Source organism: Anolis carolinensis, chromosome 2 (assembly GCF_035594765.1).
Source record: "Anolis carolinensis isolate JA03-04 chromosome 2, rAnoCar3.1.pri, whole genome shotgun sequence".
Taxonomy (NCBI): domain Eukaryota; kingdom Metazoa; phylum Chordata; class Lepidosauria; order Squamata; family Dactyloidae; genus Anolis; species Anolis carolinensis.
This window is the reverse complement of record NC_085842.1, coordinates 5,231,511-5,253,663: the sequence shown is the minus strand read 5'-3', so window position 1 is coordinate 5,253,663 and position 22,153 is coordinate 5,231,511. Positions and strand designations below refer to the sequence as shown.

At 47.2% G+C, this 22,153-nt stretch overlaps 1 long non-coding RNA gene across 1 annotated transcript; it reads right to left on the bottom strand.

The window, feature by feature from the left end:
• Nucleotides 1–587: 587 nt before the first annotated feature.
• LOC134296887 (uncharacterized) lies at nucleotides 588–8,162 on the bottom strand. The gene is made up of 2 exons (XR_010003708.1): nucleotides 7,925–8,162; nucleotides 588–1,155 (listed from the first exon to the last, which is right to left on the bottom strand). It is a non-coding gene; the product is annotated as an uncharacterized LOC134296887 (long non-coding RNA).
• Nucleotides 8,163–22,153: the final 13,991 nt, after the last annotated feature.

Sequence of the window (22,153 nt, the reverse complement as noted above, 5' to 3'; positions counted from 1 at the left end):
CAACAACCCTGTGATTCCAGCCATGAAAGCCTTCGAAAACACAGAAGACTCCCCATTTGTTCTAACTGTCTTTAAAGGGGAAAAGGAGGAGAGTTGTTTTAGTTTTTAACACAACCTATGACATGAGGAAGGGTGAGGAGTTGGGCCTCCAAAATGGGAGTTGACTATTATGTTAGTGTGTTATTGTGCAATGAAACATGGCCGTACTCACACTGACTCATACATAAACCAACCTAGTTTTTTTGGCTTGATTTTTTTGGCTGAAATGTCTAGACTTATCCATTAGTCTATAGCAGGCATGGGCAAACTTCGGCCTTCCAGCTCTTTTGGACTTCAACTCACACAATTCCTAACAGCCTACCAGCTGTTAGGAATTGTAGGAATTGAAGTCCAAAACACATGGGTAACTGTTCACATCTTGTATTGTTTGCGAAACCGCCAACAACACTGCAACCTTTCCTTACACGAGATTCAATCCTTTGCTTGCCCTTGTTTTGCACCATTTCCTGCCTTGCTCTTTCCTGGCAGGAGCAACACCTGGGATTTCCACATATAGCCATCCCATAGATTTGCAAAAGGTCACTGTTATAGTCCAAGTTTTATTTACAATCTTTTTCTTATTATGTACAAGGGGTGAGTGGGCTTTGCCTATTTTCATTGGAGTCTGCAGACTGGGTGGACCTTTCCTCCTTCTCCCACAATCTCTTCCTTGGACAGTCATCCCCATTCCCCAACATGGTAGAGAGAAGGTGGAATTCCCAGTGTGCATCATTTCAATCCTCATTTATAATCTATCTCACTTGTCATCTTAATGTCCACTCGGCCAATTTGGAAGAGGTCCTTCCATGGAGCTTGTCAATTGTTCTTTTTCTGTTTGTTTTAAGCATCCAAAAGCATTGGGTGTCACCCAAAACTTGAGCCACCTCCAGAATTGAAGGCCAAGTCCCAACGCAGGTCCTAAAAGGAGTCTGCTGCAAATGTCCCTCTGTTTCAAGAACAGGGCAAATATTTCTCTTCTTTCCCTCCTTCCAGTTCTTGAGCCAAATCCTTGGATTTCCTCCTTTCCTTCCATGTTTCTTTGGCTGAAATCAGATTTCCGTCACTCCATCGCCGTTTCATCTGCAGGCTGCTCAGAAGGCGCCACACTGGGTTTGTCTGGAAAGAGAAGCAAAGTCAGATGTGAAAGGGGCCTCCTCAGAAACATACTGTTCCTATCCTTTGAACCAAGGGAGGGGATCCAACTCTTAAATCAAGGGTGGGAAAGAGACCCAAAGGCCACTTTTGTGGGTCCCAGACTTCCCCAGGTGACAAAAAATGACCCCAAATACCCTTTAGGACAGTGGTTCCCAACCTGTGGTCCCCAAGAAGTAAAATATGGCCCACAGCTTCACCGTTACTACCTCATTGCAACAAGAGTGACTGGTCTCACGAAACCCTCTTATAGTGCCAAGGTTATGGCCTTAGGTAATTTTGAGGGGTAGGCAAACTAAATCTCCCCCCCCCAAATTTGGCACCCCCCCCCCACAAACCAATACCTGAGGCTGAGAGCTGGAGAATGGCCGAACGAGGAAGGCCAGGCTCCAGGAAGGCCTAGCTCTTCTAGGGAGACCTCATGAGGTCTTGCGAGGTCTTGCGGGGTCTCCCGAGTAGAGCCTGGCCTTCCTGGAGCCTGGCCTTCCTCGCTCTGCCGTTTGGTGAGCAATGGTCCCCGCCGCCACCACCACCACCACCAGCGCCGGGGACCATCGTTCGCCCAACGGCAGAACGAGGAAGGCCGGGCTCTAGGAAGGCCTAGCTCTTCTTGGGAGACCTCGCGAAACGCCGGCGGTGGGGACCATTGCTTGCCAAATGGCAGAACGAGGAAGGCCAGGCTCTTCTTAGGAGACCTTGCGAGACCTTGCAAGATCTCTCGAGAAGAGCTAGTCCTTCCTGGAGGGCTCGCTTGCCGCCGAGCAAGGCCTTCCTCTTCGGTAGCAAGCAAGCCGATTCTCCTCCTCCTCCCTCCCCCTGAGTGAAACCGTTCCATGTGGCGCCTGGAAGCGGGGCCACCTTGGTGTCTTCATTTTTAGGCCTGTTCCTGGGGTTCTTTGGGGTGCTGATTCAGAAAATTGCATTGAATAGACCACATCAGCTCTAGATGATTAAATGTGGTTTTCTGTGGGTGAGGAGATAGCGACTACTGGGTGGCATATGTTCTGTATCAGAAACTAGAACTGATGTGGTCTATCCAATGCCATATTCTGAATCAGCACCCCAAATAACCAAACCAAATCTAAAGTTGATCAAAAACTGCTGTGTAACCCTTTTGGTACTACTGTTGGAGAGTGGTCCATGGTCAAAATGGTCCCTGGTCTAATGATCCCTGGTCAAAGTGGTCCCTGGTCAAAAAAAGGTTGGGAACCACTGCTTTAGGGAATGGGGAACGTTTCCCCAATTGTCCCTCTCCCAGCACATTTCAGGCTCAAGAATGGACTTTATTCGGATCACTTCTTATTTTGAAAAGAAAATTGACCTAATTATTACTATTACTATAAGCCAGTAGTGCTCAACCTGTGGGTCCTCAGATGCTTTGGCCTTCAATTCCCAGAATTCCCAGAATCCTAACAGCTGGTAAACTGGCTGGGATTTCTGGGAGTTGTAGGCCAAAACACCTGGGGACCCACAGGTTGAGAACTGCTCATAAGTAATCACTCTTGGCCAAGTCTTATTGTCTTCCAAGGGCAGAGTCTTGACAGTGAGTCCATAAATGACCTGTTCCAGATCTGGATGGTCTTTTTTCCACAATAAGGACATAGATTTCCAGATGGAAGGCGGTTCTGACAAGGGTTTGTTTGAGATGCCTTCTTCCTCTTGATATGTTTCTCCCCTTTGCCTTCAATTTGTGCCTCTTCAAAATCTATAGAGCTGTCAGTCACAGCTGACCTCCAGTTCGAGCCTTCAAGGGCCAGGGCTTCCCAGTTCTCAGTGTCCATGCCACAGTTTTTAAGGTTGGATTAAGCCCATCTTTAAATCTCTTTTCCTGTCCACTAATATTCCGTTTTCCGTTCTTGAGTTGGGAGTAAAGTAACTGCTTTGGGAGACGGTAATCAGGCATTTGGACAATGTGGCTAGTCCAGCAAAGTTGATGGAGGAGGACCATGGCTTCAATGCTGGTGGTTTTTGCTTCTTCCAGCACTTTTGTCCACTCATCTTCCCAAGAAATTTGCAGGATGTTTTGAGACGATACTGATGGAATCATTCCAGAAGTCAAGTGTGATGTCTGTAGAAGGGCCATATTTGACAGGCATAGAACAGTTGGGAAAGTGATAGTTTTATAAACAAGCATCTTGGTCTCCCTACATATGTTCCAATCCTCAAACACTCTCTGCTTCATTTCAGAAAAAGCTGCATTTGCAGAGCTCAAACGGTGTTGTATTTCGGTGTCGATGTTGACTTTTGTGGAGAGATGGCTGTCAAGGTAGCAGAAATGCTCAATATTTTCTAGTTTTAAACCGTTAAGCTGTATTTTTGGCATTGCAGAGGGATTGGCTGACGACTGCTGGAAGAGCACTTTGGTTTTCTTGATTTTCAATGAGAGGCCAAGCTTTTTGTATGCTTCTGCAAAGGTGTGTAAAGTGGCTGTAGACTTTATTCTGAGTGAGAACAGACTACATATCATCATATTGGACTTCTATCACAGAAGTTGTTGTGACCTTACTGTTGGTCTTACACCATTAACATACAATCAGGAAACACATCTTGTGGAGGACCACAGTTTCTTAGATACCACTCAGTGGGCCACCCTTGATCAATGGGCAGGGGATAGCCCTGACGGGGACAGTGCATCACCACATTCACACTTATGTAATCATGCAAATGCTCCATCCCCAATCGTAGACCAGGAGCAACAGGAGCATCCTTGGGAGAGTAATGGGCTCTCGGATGTATCTCAATGGATTGTCATTGATGAATGCACTGGGGATGCTGAGGAGGATGACAACACTTTACACCTACATGATTAACTTCAACAGGAACTCTCTTCAGGAGACATACACACTGTCTTGCACAAAAGGGACCCTGTCAATCCTCAAAGGAAACAGGTCTTGGTAGTAGGTGACTCCCTCCTTAGAGGAACGGAAGCCATCATTTCCAGACCGGATGGGATGGCTCGAGAAACATGCTGCCTCCCGGGGGCAAAAATACACCATATCACTCAGAGGCTCAGCAGGCTCCTAAAGCCCCATCACCCTCCCCACCTTATGTTGATTCATGTAGGTACCAATGACACCGCTAGGCATACTTTTCAAAAGATCACAAATGATTTTCGAGCTCTGGGAACAAAGCTAAAACTGTATAATGTACATGTGATCTTTTCATCCCTCCTCCCCGTTGTAGGACACGGCTCTACAAGGGCCGGAAAAATAGTACAGGTCAATAACTGGCTCAGAAAATGGTGCCAAGAGGAGCATTTTGGATTCCTTGACCATGGTCTACTCTTCCAAGCGGATGGACTACTGGCAAGCGATGGGGTGCATCTCACACAAGTAGGAAAACATCTTTTTGCACACAGACTCACAAACCTCATCAGGCGCACTTTAAACTAGATCCACTGGGGGAGGGGAACAACAGCCTGGCGAACACTATATTACCCACGACCACAGGGAACCTCCAAAAGACTAAACAGAGGGCTGCACAAACACAGCAAGGACCAAGTACAGAGGGCACAATAATCCCAAATAAACAGCTCGAGGGGAGGTCACAGGGGCTTACATGTCTTTACACTAATGCTCAGAGCATGGGAAATAAGCAAGACGAACTCCAACTCTTAGCACAGCACCACACATACGATGTCATAGGCATCACAGAAACCTGGTGGGATGACTCCCATCACTGGAATTTAACCATTGAGGACTATAACCTCTTTCACAGAAATAGAACAAAGGGGAGAGGAGGGGAGTAGCTTTATATGTCAAAACCAGTTACATTGCAGAAGAAATGAAGGACTGTAATCCGGGAAACCAGCTTGAAAGCATCTGGATAAGAATCAAGGGAACCGGGACTCAAAAAGATCTTGTCGTGGGTGTCTACTACAGACCTCCGAGTCAGGATGAAGGACTTGATGAAGCCTTCTGTCAACAGCTGACCAAACAGGCACAAAGAATTATCCCGATGTCTGCTGGAAAACAAACTCAGCCAAGAGTACAAAGTCCAACAAATTCCTCACTTGCCTTGCAGACATTTTTATGGTCCAGAAGGTAGAAGAGGCAACAAGAGGATCAGCAACTCTTGATCTAATCTTAACAAATGTGGAAGACCTGATCAATACAGTTGAAGTGGTTGGATCCTTAGGGGCAAGTGACCATGTGCTCCTGGAGTTTGCAATACAAAGGAATGCTGAAACTAAGACAAGTCAAACACGCATTCTGGACTTTAAGAGGGCTGACTTCCAAAAAATGAAGGAATTTCTGAGAGGCATTCCATGGACGCCAATATTAAAAAACAAGGGAGTTAAGGATGGATGGGAGTTTTTCAAAAGAGAAATACTCAAGGCGCAAATGCAAACAGTGCCAACAAAGAAGAAAAATAAGACAAGTGCAAAGAAGCCAGAATGGATGTCCAAAGAACTTCTAACTGAGCTAAAGCTCAAAAGTGACATGCACAAGAAGTGGAAAAGGGGAGAAATCACCAAAGAAGAATTCAAACGTATAGCCAACACCTGTAGGGAAAAGGTTTGCAAGGCTAAAGTGCAAAATGAGCTTAGGCTTGCCAGGGACATAAAAAACAACAAAAAAGGCTTTTTTGCTTACGTTGGTAGAAAAAGGAAGAAAAAGGAGGCGATAGGGCCACTGCAAGGAGAAGATGGGGTGATGGCGACAGGGGACAGGGAAAAGGCAGAACTGCTCAATGCCTTCTTTGCCTCGGTCTTCTCACAAAAAGAAAGCCATCTTCAACCTCAGCAACATGGAATGGACGAAGGATTGGCGGAAATCCAACCCCAAATAGGGAAACAAGTTGTCCAGGAACACCTGGCCGCTCTAAACGAATTCAAGTCCCCAGGGCCAGATCAGCTACATCCAAGAGTATTGAAGGAATTAGCGGAAGTTATTTCAGAACCACTGGCAATTATCTTCGAGAGTTCTTGGAGAACGGGAGAAGTCCCAGCAGATTGGAGGAGGGCGAATGTGGTCCCTATCTTCAAGAAGGGAAAAAAGAACGACCCAAACAATTACCGTCCGGTCAGCCTCACATCGATACCAGGCAAGATTCTGGAAAAGATCATTAAGGAAGTGGTCTGCGAACACTTAGAAGCAAATGTGGTCATTGCTAATAGTAAACACGGATTTACCAAAAACAAGTCATGCCAGACTAATCTGATCTCTTTTTTCGATAGAGTTACGAGTTGGGTCGATACAGGGAATGCTGTGGATGTAGCCTACCTGGATTTCAGTAAGGCCTTCGACAAAGTCCCCCACGACCTTCTGGCAAATAAACTAGTAAAATGTGGGCTAGACAAAACTACGGTTAGGTGGATCTGCAATTGGCTAAGCGAACGAACCCAAAGGGTGCTCACCAATGCATCGTCTTCATCATGGAAAGAAGTGACAAGTGGAGTGCCGCAGGGCTCCGTCCTGGGCCCGGTTCTGTTCAACATCTTTATTAACGACTTAGACGAAGGGTTAGAAGGCACGATCATCAAGTTTGCAGACGACACAAAACTGGGAGGGAGAGCTAACACTCCAGAAGACAGGAGCAGAATTCAAAACGATCTTGACAGACTAGAGAGATGGGCCGAAACTAACAAAATGAAGTTCAACAGGGATAAATGCAAGATACTTCATTTCGGCAGAAAAAATGGAAATCAAAGATACAGAATGGAGGATGCCTGGCTTGACAGCAGTGTGTGCAAAAAAGACCTTGGAGTCCTTGTGGACAACAAGTTAAACATAGCCTACAATGTGATGCGGCAGCTAAAAAAGCCAATGGGATTCTGGCCTGCATCAATAGAGGAATAGCATCTAGATCCAGGGAAGTCATGCTCCCCCTCTATTCTGCCTTGGTCAGACCACACCTGGAATACTGCGTCCAATTCTGGGCACCACAGATGAAGGGAGATGTTGACAAGCTGGAAAGCGTCCAGAGGAGGGCGACTAAAATGATTAAGGGTCTGGAGAACAAGCCCTATGAGGAGCGGCTTAAAGAGCTGGGCATGTTTAGCCTGCAGAAGAGAAGGCTGAGAGGAGACATGATAGCCATGTACAAATACGTGAGGGGAAGTCATAGGGAGGAGGGAGCAAGCTTGTTTTCTGCTGCCCTGCAGACTAGGACACAGAACAATGGCTTCAAACTACAGGAAAGGAGATTCCACCTGAACATCAGGAAGAACTTCCTCACTGTGAGAAGGGCTGTTCGACAGTGGAACTCTCTCCCCGGGGCCGTGGTGGAGGCTCCTTCCTTGGAGGCTTTTAAGCAGAGGCTGGATGGCCATCTGTCGGGGGTGCTTTGAATGCGATTTCCTGCTTCTTGGCAGGGGGTTGGACTGGATGGCCCATGAGGTCTCTTCCAACTCTACTATTCTATGATTCTATGATTCTATGTTTGGCTTTCAGCCTGCTGGGATAAATAAGACTTTGGCATTTGTCTGATGGGTGATTTCCACACTGGTGGGAAGCTTCCTGTCAACGGACCTAATATGTCTAAGGGAAAGGGGTTGCACCCATGACAAAAAGGCATCCAACATGCCCAAACTCTCTAATCTGACAAAATATTTTAATTCTTTTCTCCCTTTTGGAATGAAGGAGGCTTATGCCTGAGATCATAGGGCGGCATTTATGGGCAGCACAAAAATCCAGATGTTTTCTTTGAATTCTTCCCATGGAGGGGCTCCTCGAGGCCCCAGCCCCTCTCCAAACCCGGCCCACAAAATGCATCCAGACATTTCACTTACTGGTGTAGAAGATGAGCCCAGATACTACCACGAGGCCCACAGCAACAGCGGCAGCAACACTTCCGACAATAGGCCACGCCGAGTCTGAAATGAGATAAAATGGATGAAGGGAGAATCAAAACTAACCCAGTCATCTCCAGTTACAAGAGTTGGCAGGTCTCTGTCTGAAGGAGGAGCAGCTAGTACTGATTTATCATTGGGACTAAAAAAAGGAAGAGGCAAAGGCGATTCTATTGATGCTCCTTGTGCCGTCCGCCGGACAATAAAAAACTATAAAACTGAAACGTGCTGTCCTTTATCCGGGCGAACTGCAAATCCCTATAAGCTGTCCTATAGATATTGAACGACTGAGTCTGGATAACTTCAAAAAAGGATGTTTATTCATACAAGGTTGTAAACCTGGCACAGATCTTAAAGTTGCAGAAAATGAAACAAATTTCCATAGGTTTTAGTTGCAGAATTATCCCTGGTTCCAGAAGGCAAAGGTGATTATAGAACCACTATACCCTAATCACGCTGTCTATATTAGAAGGAGAAACTCTTTCCTTCCCTATCTTTACAGCAAAGATTAGTTCTAGAAGCGATGGAATAACCCTGCTCCTCTAACTAGATTTCCTATTCCAGATCAGTATAATTCAATACTTATCTAATTTGGATAGGCTTAGATTGGCCTGGTTTTGAGGATGATTTGTCCCAGTTAGCCTTGCACAGCTCCAGCACGTTGGAAGACTATAGCCAGAATGAAGCTCCAAAATGGAGACTAGACCCTGGTAAAAAGGGCGGTCCTAAGATGTTGCATTCTTTGACCAATCACTGCAAAGAAAACTGCAGCCAGCTCTTGCAGATTCCAAGCCATTTTTCCTAGGCTTTTGCAGCCAGAGGCTCAAACAAAATGTAAAGGAGGGAAAACAAACAAACGACCAATAGGTAAGGCAAACCATCGTCCTGGGGGACGGAACACTCCCCGCTAAATTCCCAGGATGTGGGAATTTACCAATCAAAAACATACAAACACCTTTGTATACACAACAATACAAACACTAGAACTTTAAACATCTCCAATAAGCAACACGAGGTCACTAATTGGTCTGTCCAAAATGGACACTTTGCCTCTGTTGCAAGTCTTTAATTGAACTTTCCTGACCTTACCGTCCGGGCAAGGAAAGGTCTTTAATACAATGCCCATGGGCCACGCATGGCGGGGCAAGTCTTTGTCCTTTAACAACACAACGTTGTTAACCTCAATGTTGTCCTGTGGGCTTTGCCAGATTCTTCTAGCTTGAAGCTGGCTTAAGTACTCAGCTTTCCACCTTTTCCAAAAGTGGTTGGCCAAGGACTGCACCTGTTTCCACAGGGCACGGTGAGTTCCGTCCGGAACTGGCAACATGACGTCCTTCCATCCTGGCACCTTTTGTGTCAAAATAAGTGCAGGAGTCAGTGGTTGTAAGTTCTCAGGGTCACTGGTAAGGGGAACCAGCGGCCGGTTGTTGATAATTGCGGTAACTTCCGCCATAAGTGTCACCAAAACATCATGCGTCAATGACCTATGACTCAAAAGCATGGCATTAAGGATTTTGCGACTAATACCAATCATCCTCTCCCAAACACCACCCATGTGGGAGGCGTGAGGAACATTGAAAGTCCACATAATTTGTTCAGTATTCGTAAAGTTCTGAACCTTTGGGTCTCTCCCAAACCTAGACACACAATTGAGTTCTTTGGTCGCACCTACAAAATTGGTGCCACAGTCCGACCGAATTGACTTAATTGGCCCTCTGAGGGCTATGAACCTTTTTAATGCGTTTAAAAATGATGAAGTGTCCATCCCTTCTATGACTTCTATATGGACAGCTCGTATTACTAAACAAGTAAACAAAACTGCCCACCTCTTGTTATTTACAACACCACCCCTGGTTTTCCTAGTGACAACCTCCCAAGGACCAAACACATCGATTCCCACATGGGAAAAGGGTGGGTCTGTCAAAGTCCTATCCTGAGGTAGTTCTGCCATCAACTGACTTTGACAGTTTCGCCTAAGGCGCCTGCATTTAACACATTTGAAAATACAACTGTTGACCAACCTTTTGGCATTAACTACCCACAGACCTTCATTTCTAAGGGCTGCCTCAGTTAGAGTTCTACCCTGATGATGGATCCTTTCATGGTGATGCCGAACGAGCAGCAATGCAGTGTGACTATTAGGGGGTATGATGATGGGGTTTTTTATGCACGCCTTGAGTTTAGCTTTGGCTAACCTTCCTCCAACTCTCAAAATACCTTCCTTGTCTAGAAATGGGTTTAACTCATTTAGAAGACTTTGATTAGGGATGTTGAGCCCTTGCTCTAGCCTAGCTATTTCCTGCTTGAAAGCAGATCTCTGTACTGACTTGAATATGACGCTCTTAGCCTTTATCATATCCTGGACCTGTAAAGGCTCACTATCTTTGCAAGCTAAACGATGTATAAGCCTAGCAACTGCTCTAAGAAGACTGTGCCACTCCGAAAAACATTCAAAACGGTGTGGTTCCAGGCAAGATCTTTGGCCCATCTTGATTTCTGTGGTTGATTTGCAGGCTTTCACCTCTGCACTTCGTGAGACTTGAGCATTCATAATGTCCGAAAACCTTTGCTCATCTTTCGAGAGCGCTGTGGCTTCGTCTCTCTCAGAGACTTTGAAGATGGAGGAATACTCTGGAGTTATTGCTTGGCAGTAGACTGAGATGTGACTTAGGCAACTGCGCACAAGTGTAGGACGTCCACCTTTAAGCACCTATGCTTGATTGGAGTCCAACGACGATGGTGGGTGCATCTTGTTTATGCACACTGGGCCTGTAACTGTCCAGCCTAGTGGTAGCAGCTGAGCAATGGGCGCCCCTGGAGGTCCCTTAACTTGGTCGTTCACATAGAACAAGTTCGGACAGTCCGCACCAAGCAGAAGGGCAATGTCCACATCTGGACGGAAAGCAGGTATGGCATTCTTTAATCGTCGCAAATGTGGATGAGCCTCCACAACTTCTCTAGTTACAATTTGTTTTTTGTTCCGAGGGATGGAGGAACACTCAATCAGGTCTGGCAACTTGAACTGCCTCTTCTGGTCGCAAGAGGAGACAACAAAGCCAGATGCTATGCGACCCTGCAACTTCTTTTTTCCTGCACACGTAGTCATAGTGTAGTCAACCATCTTGGTTTTAAGGTCAAACATGCGGAAGAACTCTGGAGTAGCCAGGGAGGCGTCGCTCTGTGAATCCAGGGCCACATAGAGTCTCTTTCTAAGCCAAGGGCTCTTGGCTGGATATACATCCGCTAGGCAGATAGGATGACAAACTCTGTACTGGTGCGAGTCAGAACACAGCTCTGTACAGGCGACTGCTGAAACCTCCACCTGCATCTCTGGTACGACTGGCTTGTCGGTGTCTTCGACTGCTGACTTTTCTTTTGGTGAAACGTTCCCTTTGGGGTGGGAGATGACACTGGAGTTGTGCATTGCGGTGCAATGCTTGAGGCTGTTGCATTTCTCACACTTGACGTTTTCTTTGCAGTTGGACGCAAAGTGTGGAGTTGCTCCACAGCATCTAAAGCAGATTCCCTGCTTTTGAACTAGCTGTTGCCTCTCTTTGTATGACTTTCTACTAAACTCCCTGCAGTTGGCCAAGCTGTGAGGCTTTTGGTGGATAGGGCAAAGCAACTCTTTTACCTCCGACCTGGGTTCATCAGTCTTGTGTTGAGTTTCGACTGCCTTTACGCTGACAGGTCTATTGGCCTCTCTAGGTGGTTTCTTGTCCACTTCAGATGCCTTCCCTGGATGGGTCCCTTGGTATAAGGTGGGGAGGCCCGTCTGCGGATCATTCCTTTCTCTGGCTGCCCTGGTGATGAACTGGACCAAATGAGAAAATGGAGGGTATGCCTGGGAGTGGGCCTCCTTGTAGTTGAAGACCTCCTGTCCCCAGCGTTCTTGCAAAGTGAAGGGCAGCTTGGTCAAGATCTGCCTCTGGGACAGGTGCTGATCGAGGCACTTCAAACCGGGCAGTTCTGGATTCTCCTTGGCCGACTCTAATTCCGTAAGGAGATCGCTGAGGTCCCACAAGAGTTTGAAGTCTTTGAGTTTCAAAGCTGGGAACCTTTGGAGCTTGTCCATAAGAGATGCTTCAATCTCTGTGCTGGCCCCATACCTCTGCTGCAACCTGGCCCAGGCCTTTTCCAGGGCTTTGTCGGGATCGGCTACGTGGGCTGCGTAGATCTTCTTAACTTGTGAGGATGAGGCTGGGCCCAACCATGCAGCCAGAAGAGTCAGTTCTTCCTCAGGCAATAACTTTAAGTCTCTGATTGCTCTCTGGAAGGTGGCCTTCCAGAGAAGAAATTCCTCAGGCTTGTCCGAAAACTTTTCGACACCCTTGTCCTTAAGATCTCTTCTGGGGCTTCTGATGATGGAGACAAGCTGGGACTCTGGCGTCGAAGGGAACAATTGAGGAGTTTGCTGTTGTGGAGTGGACTCCCACCGTGCACCTTGCGTCAACCTTTGGCCTCTTGGAGGGATGACATCGACCACTGACGAATCGGTGGCTCCCTGTGCAGCTGTCTGTAAGGGCCAACTAGCACTTGGCCTTGAGGCCCTGATTGACTGACCTAGGGATTTAGCAGGAGGCACAGGTAGCTCGGGCAAGGGTGAGCTCCCCGCTATGACGCTCTGCTCTGCAGGAAACTCAAAAGTGACTTTGGGGCCCTGCTCTGGGTAAGGAGAGAAGTCTTCCTGTTCCTCATCCGAAAACTGGCTGTTTAAGCTATTAAGATGCACAAGCACCTTGGAAGAAAGGTCCTGCTTCGGCAACTGACTTACATTTTCTTCTGTGAGTGGCTCAATTAGGGCCTTGGCCAAAGTCTCAGCCCTTACCTTTTTGGCAGTAGCATCCATCCTTATTCTAAGCATTTCTATTTCACCTTGCCTTTGGGCCTGTTCCATTTGCATTTCGCTTTGTCTACGGGCCTGTTCTATTTGCAGTCGTTGCTCTTCTTCTTTAAAGGGAAGGGTGAGATCAGCTGCCTTAGCATCAGCCTCCGCCCCCGCTACCTTGCTCTTTAGCTCTAGACGTGCAGCCTCCTTAATGTGCAAGGCAGCTAGGGAAGAGATGGCACTCCCAGCAGCAGAAGACTTGCTAGAGTGGCTATGTTTAGATGATGCACACTCCCTTAGTTTAGATACCTGGCTAGAGCGGTTGGACTTAAGACTAAGTGCCACAGCAGGTGATTTTAAAAGATTGGTCTCATGGCTGCATAAGGAAGACTGATTTCCTTTTGGCTCAGACCTTAGATTAACAGATGGAGAACTAAATTCCAAGGCATCTAGAATTGCCCTCACCTTATTTTCTTTCTCATTAGTGTCAGCTAAGACACTCACTATTTCTAACTCTGAATCCTTGGCGTTAATGCGCTCGAGGACCTGGACTATCTTAGACACCAAACCCCTCCAAATACCGAAGGTCTCTTCAAGGTCTGTCTGTAATATGGATGGCACCCTTGTAATACCCAAGCTCTCAATTCTGTCCATTAATGTTACAATTCGCTCCCATGCCGAACCTAACCTCACATGGAGGAGCTCCTTTTCATCTATTAGATGGGCTAGCATCTTGGCTGAAGGGTGCTTTATCCTTTGGGGCCTTTCATTCCTACTTTCAGCCTCAGAAGGAGGTATACCATCTGCATCATCTTGAAATTGCATAGACATTATGTATTCTTAATAGCAAGTAAATTTACAACAAAGGCAAATGCAATATACCTGCAAGTAAATTTACAATAAAGGCAAATTCAATATATAATACAATTCACAGCACTTAACCATAGCAATATATATCACTAAGTAACTATACTTTACAAAGATTGTGACCTTTGGCGCCAGACTTTGGTGGGCAAGCTGCAAAATGCCAACTGACAGCAACTTGCCACTTGATACCTCCCTTGCCCGAGTGACGTAAACTGCCAAAATGGCGACTTCGCCAAATTTTCAAGCACCTCGTGCTCTGCGGCTCGAGGCCTGCCGCCGAAGGAGCACCGAGGCTGGCTTTGGAAAGGAGGAGAGAAAAGACGCCTCCTCCCCGCTGTGAAGGGAGGTCACCACCGCAGGTCGATGAGGCAGGTCACCACCGCAGGACGATGAGGCAGGTCACCACCGCAGGACGATGAGGCAGGTCACCACCGCAGGACAATGAGGCAGGTCACCACCGCCAGGCGACCGTCCCGGCCGAGCGCTTCTGGACTCACCACCTCCGTGTAAGCCCAGGACCTACTGCTGGAGCTCCGCGGCTCGATGCCTGCCACCGAAGGAGCTCGGGGTAGATTGCTGGGTTTTGCACAGCCGTGCAATTGCAGAAACAGCCGCAGGGCTACGCGCACACACGCAAGCTGAAGAGCAGGATACTGCAGAGGCTGAAGAAATGGAGCCCCACTCTCTCACTTGCCTTTCGGCCTGGCAGCAAGCTTTCACTGCAACAGACCACAAAATCAAAGTCTCTATGGCCGTGCAAGCTAGCTGAAGCGGAAAAACCGCTGATCGTCCTCAAAACTGTGCCGTCCGCCGGACAATAAAAAACTATAAAACTGAAACGTGCTGTCCTTTATCCGGGCGAACTGCAAATCCCTATAAGCTGTCCTATAGATATTGAACGACTGAGTCTGGATAACTTCAAAAAAGGATGTTTATTCATACAAGGTTGTAAACCTGGCACAGATCTTAAAGTTGCAGAAAATGAAACAAATTTCCATAGGTTTTAGTTGCAGAATTATCCCTGGTTCCAGAAGGCAAAGGTGATTATAGAACCACTATACCCTAATCACGCTGTCTATATTAGAAGGAGAAACTCTTTCCTTCCCTATCTTTACAGCAAAGATTAGTTCTAGAAGCGATGGAATAACCCTGCTCCTCTAACTAGATTTCCTATTCCAGATCAGTATAATTCAATACTTATCTAATTTGGATAGGCTTAGATTGGCCTGGTTTTGAGGATGATTTGTCCCAGTTAGCCTTGCACAGCTCCAGCACGTTGGAAGACTATAGCCAGAATGAAGCTCCAAAATGGAGACTAGACCCTGGTAAAAAGGGCGGTCCTAAGATGTTGCATTCTTTGACCAATCACTGCAAAGAAAACTGCAGCCAGCTCTTGCAGATTCCAAGCCATTTTTCCTAGGCTTTTGCAGCCAGAGGCTCAAACAAAATGTAAAGGAGGGAAAACAAACAAACGACCAATAGGTAAGGCAAACCATCGTCCTGGGGGACGGAACACTCCTCTTGGGCTTATATTTAGATCAGCTAAGAAAGTGAACCATCCTATGGACACTTGTCTTGTCTGATTTCGGAAGCTGAGCAAGGTCAGGCCTAGTGAATCTTTGGATGGAAGGTCATTGAAGAATAATACCAGCATCACTTGGTGCCGTCCAAACTTTGGGCTGCTTCTTCCTGCTTCTACAAACATAACACTTTTAAAATACATAAATACAATAGACAGTTTGGCTCCTTCTACACTGCCAGATAAAATCCAGATTACAGTGTTCCCTCACTTATTGCAGGGGTTACATTCCAGGCTCTCCCGCAATAAGTGAAAATCCGTGAAGTAGGGACACTATATTTATTTTAATATGTATACATTATTTTAGTAGTTATACACTATTTTAAGCCTTTATCAACTGGTCGTGTGTTGATAAATCACCTCCTTCTCCTCCCGTTGCCGCTTGGGCTCCTTTTCTCTCCCTTCGGCTTCTGCTTCCTCCCTCCCTTCCTTAGGCTGTAAATTGTAATTTTTTATGATTTATAATTTTTTTTTAGAATTTATTGAAAACTGCGAAACAGTGAATCTGCAAAAAGTGAACCGCAAAGTAGTGAGGGAACACTGTATCTCCTTTGAACTGAATTATATGGCAGTGTAGAAGGGGTCCCAGTTAACAGTAACTCAAGCAACTGTAATTCTCAAGCAACTGGTAACAAAATTGAAAAAAATAAAACTTTAAATAAAAAAATAAAATAATTTTGAGGAAACATTACATTAAGTTTAAAGGGTTTACATTACATTATGTTTGTCTTCATTTGTCTCAATTTGCTTTTAACTGCTGTATATTAATATTCATTATCAGGTCAATACAGAGTTTATGGTATGTTATAAAAATAATAACAATAATATAATTTGTTGCCTGCTTTTCCTAACGGCTCTTGTATGTTAGCGCTCTCTGTCTATCTGTCTGTCTCTCTCTCTCTCTCTATCTATCTATATATATAAAAGAGTGATGGAATCCCGGCGACCAACAAAACAACAAAACTAAACACCCCACAACCTCAAAAATTGACAGCACAACCCCTCATCCACGCCTCTAGGTTGATACAACAAAAAGAAAAGAAAAATAAAGTCCTAATTAGAGGGAGAGGAATAATTGTTTTTATCCAATTGCTGCCAGTTAGAAGGCTAAGCTCCGCCCACTTGGTCTCCTAGCAACCCAATCAGCCCAGGGGACAGACAGAGTTAGGTCTCACTTAGGCCTCTTCCACACTGCCTATAAAATACAGATTATCTGATTTGAACTGGATTATATGGCAGTGTCAACTCAAGGCCTTTCCACATACCTATATAACCGATTTATAATCTCATATTATCTGCTTTGAACTGCATTATCTTGACTCCACACTGCCATAGAATCCACTTCAGTGTGCATTTTATCCAGCTTTGTACAAGGGGCCTCATATAATCCAGTTCTAAGCACATAATATAAAATTATAAATATACAGTAGAGTCTCACTTATCCAACATAAACAGGCTGGCAGAACGTCAAAAACATGCAAATGAGAGTAGATGAATAGGTACTGCTCCGGCGGGAAGGTAACGGTGCTCCATGCAGTCATGCTGGCCACATGACCTTGGAGGAATCTACGGATAACGCCAGCTCTTTGGCTTAGAAATGGAGATGAGCACCAACCCCCAAAGTCAGACAGGACTCAACTTAATGTCAGGGGAAAACCTTTACCTTGACTACCACCAATTCTTCAATACTTTATTTCCCATACCACCATACTTTGCCACAGCAACGCGTGGCCGGGCATAGCTAGTATATATATATTAGGCTTGAGCGATCCACGAAAAAATTGATTCTAAACTCGTTTCAAAAGGGGGGGGGGGTAGCGTTTCGTTTCTGAAGTCATTTCCGAATTTTGCCCACAAAAAAATTCAAAATTAACGAAAATTCATTAGTTTCAAAAGTAATTCGTTAATGGCGGATGCGCATGCGCAGTGGCCCAAAACAGCCCAAGGGGGGGGGGGTTTATGGGGCTCTCCTGCACTCATTTTTTCAGCTATACTGATCAAATTTGGTACAGTGCGAGAACACAATCCACCCTGCTTGCTCGCCAAATTGCAGAGCGTTTGCCCTTTCCTAAGATTTATTGAGCAATTTCATAGTTCATATTAAAAAACTTTATTTAACAATTGCAAAAATCTGTTCCTTCTTTTGAATTGTTATTTCCTGTTCAATAGGGGTTCCTTCACTGTGAAAGTCCTTCTTCTACTTGTGTAACATTGTTTCAGTGCCCGTAAATCTGTCAAAATGTTAGGACATTGGTGGCCAAGAGACACATTGTGCTGCCACAATGCGCAATGACTTTCCCCAGGCATCCGGATTGGAGGCCATTATACCACAGTGGTCAAGCCCCTCCCCCTCCCAAGAAATGTAAGATTTGTGCGACGTTGGTTTGATTTATCACCTGATGGCAAAATGGGGGCTTGGATCCCACTCCCCTGGGGAGCCGGCCACCGTGGGGCGGCTCCCACCCACGCCCCTTTCCCCAAAGCAGCAGGACGTGGGCTTAACTGCGGAGATAGACATGGGGGCTTGGATCCCACTTCCCCGGGGAGCCGGCCACCGTGGGGCGGCTCCCACCTATGCCCCTTTCCCCAAAGCAGCAGGGCGGGGGCTTAACTGCGGAGATAGACATGGGGGCTTGGATCCCACTCCCCTGGGGAGCCGGCCACCGTGGGGCAGCTCCCACCCACGCCCCTTTCCCCAAAGCAGAAGGGTGGGGGCTTAACTGCTGAGATAGACATGGGGGCTTGGATCCCACTCCCCTGGGGAGCCGTCCACTGTGGGGCGGCTCCCACCCCCGCCCCTTTCCCCAAAGCAGCAGGGCGGGGGCTTAGCTGCAGAGATAGACATGGGGGTTTGGATCCATTAAAAGCACTGGCAGGGGGAGGGGAAGGTAGGACTGCAACCGTTTTGCAGCCTTGAACAGAAGGACAGCTGGGAGAGAAGCGAGATGCATCACGGGAAACTCGACACAATTGGCCAAGAGGCAGCAAAAAGCAGAAAGAAAAAATCCCCGTGGGGATCCGAACCTCTATGTCTATCTCAGCAGCAAAGACCCCACCCTGCCGGCATAGTTGGCCGGCACGCATCCCGCAGAGAGAGAGAGAGAAAACAAGAGGACCCCGCTCTAAAGGAAGGATCTGGGGAAAATAGCACAAATATTATGTACGGAAGGACAGCTGGGAGAGAAGTGAGATGCATTGAGGGAAACTCGACACAATTGGCCAAGAGGCAGCAAAAAAGCAGAAAGAAAAAATCCCCGGGGAGATAAGAACCAGCAGTAAAGACCTCACCCTGCGCCGGCCACAGTTGGCTGGCACGCATCCCGCAGAGAGAGAGAGAGAAAACAAGAGGACCCCGCTCCAAAGGAAAGATCTGGGAAAAATTGCCCAAATATGTACGGAAGGCCAGCTGGGAGAGAAGCGAGATGCATCGCAGAAAACTCGACCACGTTGGCCAAGAGGCAGCAAAAAGCAGAAAGAAAAAATCCCCGTGGGGATCCGAACCTCTATGTCTATCTCAGCAGCAAAGACCCCACCCCACGCCGGCCATAGCTGGCCGGCATGCATCCCGCAGAGAGAGAGAGAGAAAAAACAAGAGGACCCCGCTCTAAAGGAAGGATCTGGGGAAAATAGCACAAATATGTACGGAAGGACAGCTGGGAGAGAAGCAAGATGCTTCACGGGAAACTCGACCACGTTGGCCAAGAGGCAGCAAAAAGCAGAAAGAAAAAATCCCCGTGGGGATCCGAACCTCTATGTCTATCTCAGCAGCAAAGACCCCACCCTGCGCCGCCCACAGTTGGCCGGCACGCATCCCTGAGAGACCGGCCCGGCCCACCCACAAAGTTTTCTGCTTTTGCGACCTTAGCCTCTGCCCTGCGGCAAATTCTGTCATGTAACTTCCCTCCGAGATGATCCGAACCTCTATGTCTATCTCAGCAGCAAAGACCCCACCCTGCGCCAGCCACAGTTGGCCGGCACGCATCCCTGAGAGACCGGCCCGGCCCACCCACAAAGTTTTCTGCTTTTGTGATCTTAGCCTCTGCGCTGCGGCGAAATTCTGTCATGTTACTTCTCTCAGAGAAGCCCCGCACTACCGGAAGGTCTCCGTAACGGCTGTCATTAAAGCCCAAGTGTCATCCCACCCCTACGTGGGAAAGAAAAATGATTATACCGCCACTCGATTAAACCGAAGAGGCTTTACTGCCAGACAAAAAACAACTCCAGCACTCCAAGGCCTTAGCAGACAGTTTATTGCCCATCGCGACCAGGAATGCAGAAAAAAATGGGGCCCCTGACCTCGCAATTTCTCTTGTTTGCTTTACCTTTCCTCCCCTTTGCGTCGCTTCCACAAACTTTTATGTTTTTTGACATCTCCTACTGCTTCACTCAATGCTAAATCTTCACCATCCCCAAGTCGATGGATAGGATAATGCTGCTCGATTGACCCAAAGAAAAGGTTGTTTGGAGTGTCACAATCTCAGACACTTCCGAGTTATCAAGGCGAGGTAGTCCGTTGTTGATTTTGAGGTAGTCCATTGTTGACTTTGAGGTAGAGATGCAACCCAACAGTGCTATGGTCTCCATCATCCAAGACTCAGTGATACTTTATCAAAGCCATTACCTGTTGCAAATGTTTTCAATATGTCGTGATATTGCGGTGCTACTGTTTAAAAACAACTTTACATCGGTGCGTGTTATTGAACTCCTTTTTTTCTACCAAGAAGTAGCAATACATCATCTTTTCGTTTATCATTCGTAAAATCATGATTTTCAAATTGGATGCTAGCTTCTCATCAATCTCACCTCGACAAAGATTCTGATGGACCGTTATCTCTGTAAAGTGAGACTCTACCGTATTCCTTTACCGAATGTCTTACCGAAGGATCCACATCGATTATAACAATGTTCTTTCTGTACAGTAACTGCGAGGATCTGGAGAAGACCTTACAATCATGGCTCTTTCCCGAAACATTTTTTGCAAAAAAAGGGTAGAGATTTGAATTTAATCCGTTCTGAATCCAAAGCGGATGCATTTCCTACCTTGGCTTTTATAGACTAAGTTCCCCCTGAATATCCTTCTTCCCAGCCAGAATCATTATTACCCAAAAACGAAAGTGGGCAACGGTGTGTGATGATTAAGACGAGAACAGAAGGGATGAGAGGAAGGAAAGCATAGGAGGATAGAGGAGAGAGTTGTTGGACATAGGCCAAAGGGGCAACCCCCCCCCCCAAAAAAATAGCCAAAGTTAATCAGAAGCAGAGCAGCTTAAAGGAGGAGTACTGTTGTTCTAGGAGGCGTCAGTGTCAAAATCCAAATTGGGGAAATTCAACACGGGAAGGTTAGCCTTCAGGAAGACCAGTTTCTCAATTGTTTGAGGGTCCAGCAAGCTGCGGTGGGCGTGACTACATCTCCCGATAGGCTGAAGACCCTTTCGCTCTGCACGCTGGTGGGCGGACAGCTGAGAAACTGACGGGCTACGTGCGACAGATCCGGCCACATGTGATCACGTGAAGCCCAATAGGCCAATGGATCACAAGAAATTATCTCAGGAGGCTCCTCAAAGTACCTGTTGACCGAGCATTCGGCCGAGTCTACCTTTTGCGCAGAAGCCAGCAAAGAGGAATCTTCCGAGCGGGCTAGTATGGCCACCGTCTCTGCAAAGAAAGCGTTTCCTGGTCGCGGCTGGAGATCCGTAACCCTACGGCAACCCCCTGCCGGCTCCCCGGGACTATCACTCTTGCCACTAGCGCTAGTGCTGGGGGTGGCAGGCATTTCCGGTAGAGGGGCCACTGTGCCCGTTTCCCCCACCCTGGCAGCAAAGACCTCCCTCACAAGGTTAACTAGTTGGGCCTTCCATACGGTAAAGTCTTTTGGGCAGACGGTGTACTTTAGCCGTGGATCACACAAGGCCGCCAGCATATGGACCTTGCTGGAAAGAAGTGGCTCTAGGCGTTTCCGTACAGCAAAGGACAACCTCCTCACCACCTCCTGGACCGGCGGTGTCAGCGGTCCAGCCAGGGAGTCCAGTGTTCGACCGGCCCCAAGCCTTTCTAGGTGCCTCCTTAGCCCCAAGACCATGGGCACTGCCTGGCTAAGAAGGGCTTTTGATTCCGAAAGGGTCTCTGTGGCATGTTTGAATGGCTTTAGGACGTCTACCAGCTGGGAGATGGTGTCCCACTCTTGCTTATTTGGAACAAGCTTGCTAACAGGCGCAACCAATGTAAGGGAGATGCCGTGTACCGCCTTCTTCTGCTCGACCATGCGTTCGAGCATCTTATAGGTTGAATTCCACCGGGTAGAGACGTCCTGGAGCAGCTTGTGCTGCGGGAACCCTTCAAGGCTCTGCCTGTCTCTCAGCTGCCGGGCTGCCTTGATGCTCCTGTGGAAGTAGCCCGCGATCTTTCTACAGCGCTCGATCAGCAGGGCGATGTTTGCGGTGCTGGCCGGCTGCTCTTCCGGGCTCTTTAAACCTTCCTTGATGGTATTGTGAAGCAAGTGGGCCATGCAGGTGACATTCAAAAACCCTGCACTTTCAACCGCTTTGATCATATTTTTACCAGCGTCAGTCACCATGAACCCCCACCTCATTTCTTCTGGCCTGCACCGCATCCACTCCCCATCATGTTTTCCAGATAGCTGCAGATGGTCTCTGCCTTGTGATCATGATCAACTACCTCCAAAGCGAGGAGTGCCCAACGATGGGATGTATCCATACTGCCTTCCTTCTCCCACCAATGTGCCGTGAGAGAGAGGTAGGAATGGCCTCCTCCCAAGCTTGACCAAATATCAGAGGTAAAATGGATGTGTCCTCCCATGGCGCTACGCAACATCTGGATAATGCATTCCTTGCAGCCCTCGTACAATCCGGGAATAACTTTTCGGGAAAAGGTGTGA